Here is a 13070-nt window from a genome sequence, read left to right on the forward strand (position 1 = left end):
GCATGAAACTCTATAGTTGTGCGTGGCACGAAAGCATGACAGAAACTCTATAGTCTTGCGTGGCACGAAAGCATGAGAGAAATTGTATAGTTGTGCGCGGCACGAAAGAATGAGACAAACTCTATAGTTGTGCGTGGCACGAAAGAATGAGAGCAACTCAATAGTTGTGCTTGGCACGAAAGCATGAGAAAACTGTATTGCTGTGCGTGGCACAAAAGAATGAGAGAAACTCTATAGTTGTGCGTCGCACGAAAGAAAGAGAGAAACTCTATAATTGGGTATAGCACGATTTAATGAGAGAAACCGTATAGTTGTGCGTTGCACGAAATGATGAGAGAAACTCTATAGTTGTGCGTGGCTCGAAAGAATGACAGAAACTCTATAGTTGTGCTTGGCACGAAAGAATGAGAGAAACTCTATAGTTGTGCCTGGTACGAAAAAATGAGAGATACTTTATAGTTGTGCGTGGCACGAAAGAAGGAGAGAAACTATAATTGCGTATAGCACGATTCAGTGGAAGAAGCTCTATTGTTGTGCGTGGCACAAAAAATGAGAGAAATCCTATAGTTGTGCGTGGCACGAAAGAAGGAGAGAAACTCTATAGTTGTGCGTGGCACGAAAGCACGAGCGAAACTCCATTGTCTTGCGTGGCACGAAAGCATGACAGAAAATCTATAGTTGTGCGTGATACGAAAGCATGAGAGATAGCCTACATTTGTGCGTGGCACGAAAGAATGAGAGAAACTCTATAGTGTTGCGTGGCACGAAAGAATGAGAGAAACTCTACAGTTGTACTTTGCACGGAAGAATGAGAGAAACTCCATAGTTGTGCGTGGCACGAAAGCATGAAACTCTGTAGTTGTGCGTGGCGCGAAAGCATGAGAGAAATTCTATAGTCTTGCGTGGCACGAAAGCCTGAGATAAATTCTAAAGTACTGCATAGCTTGAAAGAATGAGAGAAACTATAGTTGTGCATCGCACGAAAGCATGAGAGAAACTCTATAGTTGTGCGTGGCACGAAAGAATGAGAGAAAATCTACAGTTGTGCGTGATACGAAAGCATGAGAGATAGCCTACATTTGTGCGTGGCACGAAAGAATGAGAGAAACTCTATAGTGTTGCGTGGCACGAAAGAATGAGAGAAACTCTACAGTTGTACTTTGCACGGAACAATGAGAGAAACTCCATAATTGTGCGTGGCACGAAAGCATGAAACTCTGTAGTTGTGCGTGGCGCGAAAGCATGAGAGAAATTCTATAGTCTTGCGTGGCACAAAAGCCTGAGATAAATTCTAAAGTACTGCATAGCTTGAAAGAATGAGAGAAACTATAGTTGTGCATCGCACGAAAGCATGAGAGAAACTCTATAGTTGTGCGTGGCACGAAAGAATGAGAGAAACTCTATGGTTGTGCATGGCACGAAAAAATGAGAGAAACTTTATAGTTGTACTTTGCACGAAAGAACGAGAGAAACTATATAGTTGTGCGTGGCACGAAAGCATGAAACTCTATAGTTGTGCGTGGCACGAAAGCATGACAGAAACTCTATAGTCTTGCGTGGCACGAAAGCATGAGAGAAATTGTATAGTTGTGCGCGGCACGAAAGAATGAGACAAACTCTATAGTTGTGCGTGGCACGAAAGAATGAGCGCAACTCAATAGTTGTGCTTGGCACGAAAGCATGAGAAAACTGTATTGCTGTGCGTGGCACAAAAGAATGAGAGAAACTCTATAGTTGTGCGTCGCACGAAAGAAAGAGAGAAACTCTATAATTGGGTATAGCACGATTTAATGAGAGAAACCGTATAGTTGTGCGTTGCAGGAAATGATGAGAGAAACTCTATAGTTGTGCGTGGCTCGAAAGAATGACAGAAACTCTATAGTTGTGCTTGGCACGAAAGAATGAGAGAAACTCTATAGTTGTGCCTGGTACGAAAAAATGAGAGATACTTTATAGTTGTGCGTGGCACGAAAGAAGGAGAGAAACTATAATTGCGTATAGCACGATTCAGTGGAAGAAGCTCTATTGTTGTGCGTGGCACAAAAAATGAGAGAAATCCTATAGTTGTGCGTGGCACGAAAGAAGGAGAGAAACTCTATAGTTGTGCGTGGCTCGAAAGAATGAGAGAAACTCTTTTGTTGTGCTTGTCACGAAAGAAGAGAGAAACTCTATAATTGCATGTAGGACGATTTAGTGGGAGAAACTCTATAGTTGTGTGTGGAACGATAGAATAGGGGAAACTACATCGTTGTGCTTGAAACGAAAGGATGAGAGAAAATCTATAGTGGTGCGTAGCACGAAAGCATGAGAGAAACTCTATAGTTGTGCATGGCACGAAAGAATGAGAGAAACTCTATAGTTCTACTTTGCACGAAAGATTGAGAGAAACTCTATAGTTGTGCGTGGCACGAAAGCATGAGAGAAACTCTATAGTTGTGCGTGGCACGAAAGCATGAGAGAAACTGTATAGTCTTGCGTGGCACGGAAGCATGAGAGAAATTCTATAGTTGTGTGTGGCTCGAAAGAATAAGAGAAACTCTATAGTTGTGCTTGGCACGAAAGAATGAGAGAAACTCTATAGTTGTGCGTGGCACGAAAACATGAGAAAAACACAATTGTTGTGCGTGGCACAAAATAAAGAGAGAAATTCTATAGTTGTCCGTGGCACGAAAGAATGAGAGAAACTCTATAGTTGTGTGTGGAACGATAGAATAGGGGAAACTACATCGTTGTGCTTGAAACGAAAGGATGAGAGAAAATCTATAGTGGTGCGTAGCACGAAAGCATGAGAGAAACTCTATAGTTGTGCATGGCACGAAAGAATGAGAGAAACTCTATAGTTGTACTTTGCACGAAAGATTTAGAGAAACTCTATAGTTGTGCGTGGCACGAAAGCATGAGAGAAACTCTATAGTTGCGCGTGGCACCAAAGCATGAGTGAAACTGTATAGTCTTGCGAGGCACGGAAGCATGAGAGAAATGCTATAGTTCTGTGTGGCTCAACAGAATAAGAGAAACTCTATAGTTGTGCTTGGCACGAAAGCATGAGAAAAACACAATTGTTGTGCGTGGCACAAAAAATTCAGAGAAATTCTATAGTTGTGTTTGGCACGAAAGAATTAGAGAAACTCTATAGTGTTACTTTGCACGAAAGAATGAGAGAAACTCTATAGTTGTGCGTGGCACGAAAGCATGAAACTCTATATTTGTGCGTGGCACGAAAGCATGAGAGAAACTCTATAGTCTTGCGTGGCACGAAAGCATGAGAGAAATTGTATAGTTGTGCGCGGCACGAAAGAATGAGACAAACTCTATAGTTGTGCGTGGCACGAAAGAATGAGAGAAACTCTATAGTTGTGCTTGGCACGAAAGCATGAGAAAACTGTATTGCTGTGCGTGGCACAAAAGAATGAGAGAAACTCTATAGTTGTGCGTCGCACGAAAGAAAGAGAGAAACTCTATAATTGGGTATAGCACGATTTATTGAGAGAAACCGTATAGTTGTGCGTGGCACGAAATGATGAGAGAAACTCTATAGTTGTGCGTGGAACGAAAGAATGATAGAAACTCTATAGTTTCGTGTAGCGCGATTGAATTATAGAATCTCTATACTTGTGCGTGGCATTATAGAATGGGGTAAACTCCATAGTTGTGCGCCGTACAAAAGAATGAGAGAAACTCTATAGTTGCGCGTGGAACGAAAGGATGAGAGAAACTCTGTAGTTGTGCGTGGCACGAATGAATGAGAGAAACTCTATAGCTGTGTGTGGCACGAATGAATGAGGGAAACTATAGTTGTGCGTGGCACAAAAGCATGAGGGAAACTCTATAGTTGTGCGTGGCACGAAAAAATGAAACTCTATAGTAGTGTGTGGCACGAAAGAATGAGGGATACGCTATAGCTGTGCTTGGCATGAAAGGATGAGAGAAACGCTATAGTTGTGCGTGAAACGAAAGTATCAGAGAAGCCCTATTGTTGTGTGTGGCACAAAAAAATGAGAGAAAATCTATAGTTGTGCCTGGCACGAAACAAGGAGATAAACTCCATAGTTGCGTATAGCACGATTAATTGAGAGAAACTCTATAATTGTTCGTGGAACGAAATAATGAGAGAAACTCTATGGTTGCATGTAGCACAATAGAATGAGAGAAACTCTAAAGTTGTGTGTGGAACGATAAAATGGGGGAAACTATGTAGTTGCGTGTGGCACGAAAGAGTGAGAGAAACTCTATAGTTACGTGTACCACGATAGAATGAGAGAAACTCTATAGTTGGGCGTGGCAGGAAAGAATGAAAGAAACTCTATAGTTGTGCGTGGCAGAAAAGAACGAGAGAAACTCGATAGTTGTGCGTGGCACGAAAGAATGAGAGAAACACTATAGTTGTGCTTGGCACGTAAGAATAAGAGAAACTCTATAGTGGCGTGTAGCAAGATTTAATGAGAGAAACTTTAAAGTTGTGCATGGAACGATAAAATGGGGGAAACTCTATAGTAGCGTGTGGCACGAAAGAGTGAGAGAAACTCTATAGTTACGTGTACCACGATACAATGAGAGAAACTCTATACTTGTGCGTGGCACAATAGGATGGGGTAAACACCATAGTTGCGCGTCGTACAAAAGAATGAGAGAAACTCTATAGTGTTGCGCGGAACGAAAGCATCTCAGAAATTCTATAGTTGTGGGTGGCACGAGTGAATGAGATAATCTCCATAGTTGTGCGTGGCACGAAAGCATGAGAGAAACTATAGTTGTGTGTGGCATGCAAGAATGAGAGAAACTCTATAGTTGTGCTTGGCACGAAGGAATGAGAGAAACTCTATAGTTGTGCTTGGCACGAAAGCATTACAAAAAATCTGTTGTGCGTGGCACAAAAGAATCAGAGAGACTCTTTAGTTGTGCGTGGCACGAAAGAAGGAGAGAAACTCTATGGTTGCATGTAGCACAATAGAATGAGAGAAACTCTATAGTTGTGCGTGGAACGATAGAAGGGGGGAAACTCCATCGTTGTGCGTGACATGAAAGAATGAGGGAAGCTCCAATGTTGTGCGTGGCACAACAGCAGGAGACAAACTCTGTAGTTTTGCACGGCACGAAATAATGAGAGAAACTCTATACTTGTGCGTGGCACGATAAAATGGGGTAAACTCCGTAGTTGTGGGTGGTACAAAAGAATTAGATAAACACTATAGTTGAGCGTGGTACGAAGGAATGAGAGAAACTATAGTTGTGCTTGGCAAAAAAGAATGAGAGAAACTCTATAGTTGTCCGTGGCACGAAATCGTGAGAGAAACTCTATTGTTGTTCGTGGCACAAAAGAATGAGAGAAACTCTATAGTTGTGCTTGCAACGAAAGAATGAGAGAAACTCTATAGTTGTGCGTGGCAAGAAAGCATGAGAAAATCTCTATTGTGCGTGGCACAAAAGAATGAAACTCTGTTGTTGTGCGTGGCACGAACGAAGGAGAGAAACCCTATGGTTGCATGTAGCCCAATCGAATGAGTGAAGCTCTATAGTTGTGCATGCATCGATAGAATCGGAGAAACTCCATCGTTGTGCGTGACACGATAGAATGAGAGAAACTGTGTAGTTGTGCGTGGCAGGAAAGCATGAGAGAAACTCTATAGTTTTGCGTGGCTCGATAGAATGAGAGAAACTCTATAGTTGTGCTTGGCACGAAAAAATGAGAGAAACTGTATAGTTGTGTGTGGCACGAAAGCATGAGAGAAACACTATAGTTGTGCTTGGCCACGAAAGAATGACAGAAACTCTATAGTTGCGTGTAGCACGATAGAATGAGAGAAAATATATATTTGTGCGTTGCACGATAGAACGGGGTAAACTCCATAGTTGTGCGTCGTACAAAAGAATCAGAGAAACTCTATAGTTGTGCGTGGCACGAGTGAATGAGAGAATCTCTATAGTTGTGCGTGGCACGAAAGCATGAGAGAAACTCTATAGTTGTGCTTGGCACGAAAGCATGAGAAAAAATCTGCTGTTGTGCATGGCACAAAAGAATGAGGGAAGCTCTACAATTGTGCGTGGCACAACAGCACGAGAGAAACTCTATAGTTGTTCGTGGCACGAAAGATTGAGAGAAAATCTATACTTGTGCCTGTCACGATAGAATGAGGAAAACTCCATAGTTGTGTGTCGTACAAAAGAATGAGCGAAACTTTATAGTTGTGCGTGGCACGAAAGAATGAGAGAAACTATAGTTGTGCTTAGCACGAAAGATTGAGAGAAACTCTATAGTTGTGCGTGGCACGAAAGCGTGGGAGAAACCCTATTGTTGTGCGTGGCACAAAAGAATGACAGACACTCTATACTTGTGCGTGGCACGAAAGCATGAGAGAAACTCTATAGTTGTGTGTGGCACGCAAGAATGAGAGAAACTCTGTAGTTGTGCTTGGCACGAAGGAATGAGAGAAACTCTATAGTTGTGCTTGGCACGATAGCATGAGAAAAAAATCTATTCTTTTGCGTGGCACAAAAGAATGAGAGAAACTCTATAGTCGTGCGTGACACGAAAGAAGGAGGGAAACTCTATGTTTGCATGTAGTACTATAGAATGAGAGAAACACTATAGTTGTGCGTGCCACGAAAGCGTGAGAGAAGCTCTATTCTTGTGCGTGGCGCAAAAGAATGAGAGAAACTCTATAGTTGTGCGTGGCACGAAAGCATGAGAGAAACTCTATACTGGTGTGTGGCACGCAAGAACGAGAGAAACGCTATAGTTGTGCATGGCACGAAAGCATGAGAAAAACTCTATTGTTGTGCGTGGCACAAAAGAATGAGAGAAACTCTATAGTTGTGCGGGGCAAGAAAGAAGGAGAGAAACGCTATGGTTGCATGTAGCACAATAGAAAGAGCGAAACTCTATAGTTGTGCGTGGAACGATAGAATGGGGGAAACTCCATCGTTGTGCATGACACGAAAGAATGATGAAAGTTGTACAGTTGTGCGTGGCACGAAAGCATGAGAGAAACTCTATAGTTGTGCGTGGCACGAAAGAATGAGAGAAACTCTATAGTTGTGCGTGTCACGAAAGCGTGAGGGAAACTCTATTCTTGGGCGTGGCACTAAAGAATGTGAGAAACTCTATAGTTGTGCGTGGCACGAAAGCATGAGAGAAACTATATAGTTGTGCGTGGCTTGAAAGAGTGAGAGAAACTCCATAGTTGTGCTTGGCACGAAAGAATGAGAGAAACTCCATAGTTGTGCGTGGAAGGATAGAATGGGGGAAGCTCTAATGTTGTGCGTGGCTCGAAAGAATGAGAGAAACTCAATGGTTGTGATTGCCACGAATGAGTGAGAGAAACTCTATAGCTGTGCGTGGAACGAAAGCATGAGAGAAACTCTATAGTTGTGCGAGGCACGAAAGCGTTAGAGAAACACTATAGTTGGGCGTGGCACGAAAGAATGAAAGAAACTCTAAAGTTGTGCGTCGCAGAAAAGAACGAGAGAAACTCAACAGTTGCGCGTGGCACGAAAAAATGATAGAAACTCTATAGTTGTGCATATCAAGAAACAACAAGAGAAACTCGATAGTTGTGCGTGGCACGAAAGAATGAGAGAAACTCCATAGTGGCGTGTAGCAAGATTTAATAAGAGAAACTCTAAAGTTATGTGTGGCACGAAAGAATGAGAGAAACACTATAGTTGTGCTTGGCCACGAAAGAATGAGAGAAACTCTATAGTTGCGTGTAGCACGATAGAATGAGAGAAAATATATATTTGTGCGTGGCACAATAGAATGGGGTAAACTCCATAGTTGTGCGTCGTACAAAAGAATGAGAGAAACTCCATAGTTGTGCGTGGAACGAAAGCATCAGAGAAACTCTATAGTTGTGCCTGGCACGAGTGAATGAGAGAATCTCTATAGTTGTGCGTGGCACGAAAGCATGAGAGAAACTCTATAGTTGTGTCTGGTACGCAAGAATGAGAGAGACTCAATAGTTGTGCTTGGCACGAAGGAATGAGAGAAACTCTATAGTTGTGCTTGGCACGAAAGCATGAGAAAAAAATCTGTTGTTGTGCGTGGCACAAAAGAATGAGGGAAGCTCTACGATTGTGCGTGGCACAAACGCATGAGAGAAACTCTATAGTTGTGCGTGGCACGAAAGAATGAGACAATCTATACTTGTGCCTGGCACGATAGAATGCGGAAAACTCCATAGTTGTGCGTCGTACAAAAGAATGAGAGAAACTCTATAGTTGTGCGTGGCACGAAAGAATGACAGAAACTCTAGTTGTGCTTAGCACGAAATATTGAGAGAAACTCTATAGTTGTGCGTGGCACGAAAGCGTGGGAGGAACCCTATTGTTGTGCGTGGCACAAAAGAATGAGAGAAACTCTATTGTTGTGCGTGGCACGAAAGCATGAGAGAAACTCTATAGTTGTGTATGGCACGCAAGAATGAGAGAAACTCTGTAGTTGTGCTTGGCACGAAGGAATCAGAGAAACTCTATAGTTGTGCTTGGCACGAAAGCATGAGAAAAAAATATTTTCTTCTGCGTGGCACAAAATATTGAGAGAAACTCTATAGTCGTGCGTGACACGAAAGAAGGAGAGGAACTCTATGTTTGCATGTAGTACCATAGAATGAGAGAAACTCTATAGTTGTGCGCGCCACGAAAGCGTGAGAGAAACTCTATTCTTGTGCGTGGCACAAAAGAATGAGAGAAACTCTATAGTTGTGCGTGGCACGAAAGCATGAGAGAAACTCTATACTGGTGTGTGGCACGCAAGAGCGAGAGAAACGCTATAGTTGTGCATGGCACGAAAGCATGAGAAAAACTCTATTGTTGTGCGTGGCACAAAAGAATGAGAGAAACTCTATAGTTGTGCGTGGCAAGAAAGAAGGAGAGAAACGCTATGGTTGCATGTAGCACAATAGAAAGAGCGAAACTCTATAGTTGTGCGTGGAACGATAGAATGGGGGAAACTCCATCGTTGTGCATGACACGAAAGAATGATGAAAGCTCTACAGTTGTGCGTGGAGCGATAGAATGGGAGAAGCTCTAATGTTGTGCGTGGCTCGAAAGAATGAGAGAAACTCAATGGTTGTGACTGCCACGAAAGAGTGAGAGAAACTCTATAGCTGTGCGTGGAACGAAAGCATGAGAGAAACTCTATAGTTGTGCGAGGCACGAAAGCGTGAGAGAAACACTATAGTTGCGCGTGGCACGAAAAAATGATAGGAACTCTATAGTTGTGCATATCAAGAAACAATAAGAGAAACTCGATAGTTGTGCGTGGCACCAAAGAATGAGAGAAACTCTATAGTGGCGTGTAGCAAGATTTAATAAGAGAAACTCTAAAGTTGTGTGTGGCACGAAAGAATGAGAGAAACACTATAGTTGTGCTTGGCCACGAAAGAATGAGAGAAACTCTATAGTTGCGTGTAGCACGATAGAATGAGAGAAAATATATATTTGTGCGTGGCACAACAGAATGGGGTAAACTCCATAGTTGTGCGTCGTACAAAAGAATGAGAGAAACTCTATAGTTGTGCGTGGAACGAAAGCATCAGAGAAACTCTATAGTTGTGCCTGGCACGAGTGAATGAGAGAATCTCTATAGTTGTGCGTGGCACGAAAGCATGAGAGAAACTCTATAGTTGTGTCTGGTACGCAAGAATGAGAGAGACTCAATAGTTGTGCTTGGCACGAAGGAATGAGAGAAACTCTATAGTTGTGCTTGGCACGAAAGCATGAGAAAAAAATCTGTTGTTGTGCCTGGCACAAAAGAATGAGGGAAGCTCTACGATTGTGCGTGGCACAAACGCATGAGTGAAACTCTATAGTTGTGCGTGGCACGAAAGAATGAGACAATCTATACTTGTGCCTGGCACGATAGAATGCGGAAAACTCCATAGTTGTGCGTCGTACAAAAGAATGAGAGAAACTCTATAGTTGTGCGCTGCACGAAAGAATGACAGAAACTATAGTTGTGCTTAGCACGAAATATTGAGGGAAACTCTATAGTTGTGCGTGGCACGAAAGCGTGGGAGAAACCCTATTGTTGAGCGTGGCACAAAAGAATGAGAGAAACTCTATTGCTGTGCGTGGCACGAAAGCATGAGAGAAACTCTATAGTTGTGTGTGGCACGCAAGAATGAGAGAAACTCTGTAGTTGTGCTTGGCACGAAGGAATGAGAGAAATTCTATAGTTGTGCTTCGCACGAAAGCATGAGAAAAAAATATTTTCTTGTGCGTGGCACAAAATAATGAGAGAAACTCTATAGTCGTGCGTGACACGAAAGAAGGAGAGGAACTCTATGTTTGCATGTAGTACCATAGAATGAGAGAAACTCTATAGTTGTGCGCGCCACGAAAGCATGAGAGAAACTCTATACTGGTGTGTGGCACGCAAGAACGAGAGAAACGCTATAGTTGTGCATGGCAAAAAAGCATGAGAAAAACTCTATTTTTGTGCGTGGCACAAAAGAATGAGAGAAACTCTATAGTTGTGCGTGGCACGAAAGAAGGAGAGAAACACTATGGTTGCATGTAGCACAATAGAATGACAGAAACTCTATAGTTGTGCGTGGAACGATAGAATGGCGGAAACTCTGTAGTTGTGCGTCGTACAAAACAATGAGATAAACACTATAGTTGTGCGTGGTACGAAGGAATGAAAGAAACTCCATAGTTGTACGTGGCAAGAAATCGTGAAAGAAACTCTATTGTTGTTCGCGGCACAATATAATGAGAGAAACTCTATAGTTGTGCGTGGCACGAAAGCATGAGAAAATCTTTATTGTGCGTGGCACAAAAGAATGAAACTCCATTGTTGTGCGTGGCTCGAAAGAATGAGATAAACTCTATGGTTGTGCATGGCACGAAGGAAGGAGAGAAACTCTATAGGTCTGCGTGGAACGAAAGCATGAGAGAAACTCTATAGTTTTGCGAGGCACGAAAGCATGTGAGAAACACTATAGTTGGGCGTGGCACGAAAGAACGAAGGAAACTCTATAGTTGTGCGTGGCAGAAAAGAACGAGAGAAACTCAATAGTTGTGCGTGGCACAAAAAAATGAGAGAAACTCTATAGTTGTGCATATCACGAAACAATAAGAGAAACTCGATAGTTGTGCGTGGCACGAAAGAATGAGAGAAACTCTATAGTTGTGCTTCGCACGTAAGAATGAGAGAAACTGTATAGTGGCGTGTAGCAAGATTTAATGAGAGAAACTCTAAAGTTGTGCATGGAACAATAAAAATGGGGGAAACTCCATAGTTGCGTGTGGCACGAAAGAGTGAGAGAAACTGTATGGTTACGTGTACCACGATAGAGTGAGAGAAACTCTATACTTGTGCGTGGTACAATAGAATGGGGTAAACTCCATGGTTGTGCGTCGTACAAAATAATGAGAGAAACTCTATAGTTGTGCGTGGAACGAAAGCATCAGAGAAACTCTATAGTTGTGTGTGGCACGCAAGAATGAGAGAAACTCTATAGTTGTGCAAGGCACGAAGGAATGAGAGAAACTGTATAATTGTGCGTGGCACGAAAGAAAGAGAGAAACTTTATAGTTGTGCTAGGCACGAAAGAATGCGAGAAAGTCTATAGTTGTGCGTGGCACGAAAGAATGAGAGAAACTCTATAGTTGTGTATATCACGAAACAATAAGGGAAACTCTATTGTGCGTGGCACGAAAGAATGAGAGGAACTCTATAGTTGTACTTTGCATGAAAGAATGAGAGAAACCACAAATATAAGAATACAAGAGAGAAATAGAGGTAATTTCGGTGCAAATAGAGAATAACAGATATCCGCCTATCCGAATACTGCGAGGGACGTTCCGAAAGTAAGCATCGTGATTTATTTTCACGTGGAAACTTCATTGAAAAAAAAAAATACGCCATGGCATCATGAACTATACACCTTGCACTAATTTTCTTCATAATCGCCACCGACATTGGTGCAGCTGTCGTTGCGTAATTGAGGTTGCAACTGCGATGAGTGACTACTTCATTACAAGTTGTGATCACTATGAAATATATGATGACGATAATAAAAATTATCGTTAAATGACCGTGTGTTACCTAACTCCATAGCTCTGCACACTTTTTGATGTCGTGAAACTGATAAAATAAGAACCAAGATTAAAAAATTCGCTGAAGGCTTAGCTTGGTTAAGCCTGGAAGATTGCGAAAGCAATACCCTTGGCTGCGCCTTGGTTCGGCTGATGGTGTGGACATGGTTGCCCTTTGTTAAACTTATGGCTATACATCATCCGACATAGCGCAAGGCAGCGCGCCGACCACTGCGAGGAGCCGAGCTGTAGCCCCATTTATCCTAGCGTGACGTCACACCAGCGAGCGCCCTCTCTCGGTAGCGCCGCAGCAGCGGCGCGCAAGGCTTGGCCTCCACCATCGATGCCGCGAGCGGGGGCCCCGTCCAATAACTAAGAAATCGCTAATTACCGACCAATATCGGTAAAACTGCGAGTCGGCCTAGTTGGAACAAATTCTTTGTCCCTGTCTGTTTGCGCACAAAAAGTTGTAAAATAACGATGTCGGTACATCCGATTCTGTCGAAAGTGTTTGAAAGTGCAAATAATATTAGAGTACAGCATTTATTTAGTAAGTGCAATATCATGCAATCGGCCATACCATGCTGAATGCGCCGGTTCTCGTCCGAATATCATGTTATGCCCAATTTGGCTTTCAATAAGGCAAATCGAGCTTGCTTTACTCGATATAAAAATTGAGATACTAAATCATTTCGAGGGAAAACTGCGCACGCTCGGACTGTTTGTAGATTTCCTTAAAGCATTCAATACCGTGTGTGATAGTGTTGTATAAAATCCTAATAGTTGCGGCGTCCTTGGTGTTGCTAATAGGTTACTACAAAATTACTTGCAGAGCGTTACCAATGTGTAGTTATTAGGATCCATGCTCCCGCGCTAAGGTTAACAAAGGTGTCCCACAAGTATCACACCTTTGTTAACGTTAGCACGCGAGGATGTACCCTCATTACACATTGGTAACGCTCTGTCAAGTAATTTTTTTTTATTTATCTGTATACTTGTGGATCTCTACGATACTTGGTCTACTGTTA

This window comes from Dermacentor andersoni, chromosome 2, assembly GCF_023375885.2.
Source record: "Dermacentor andersoni chromosome 2, qqDerAnde1_hic_scaffold, whole genome shotgun sequence".
Classification (NCBI taxonomy): Eukaryota; Metazoa; Arthropoda; class Arachnida; order Ixodida; family Ixodidae; genus Dermacentor; species Dermacentor andersoni.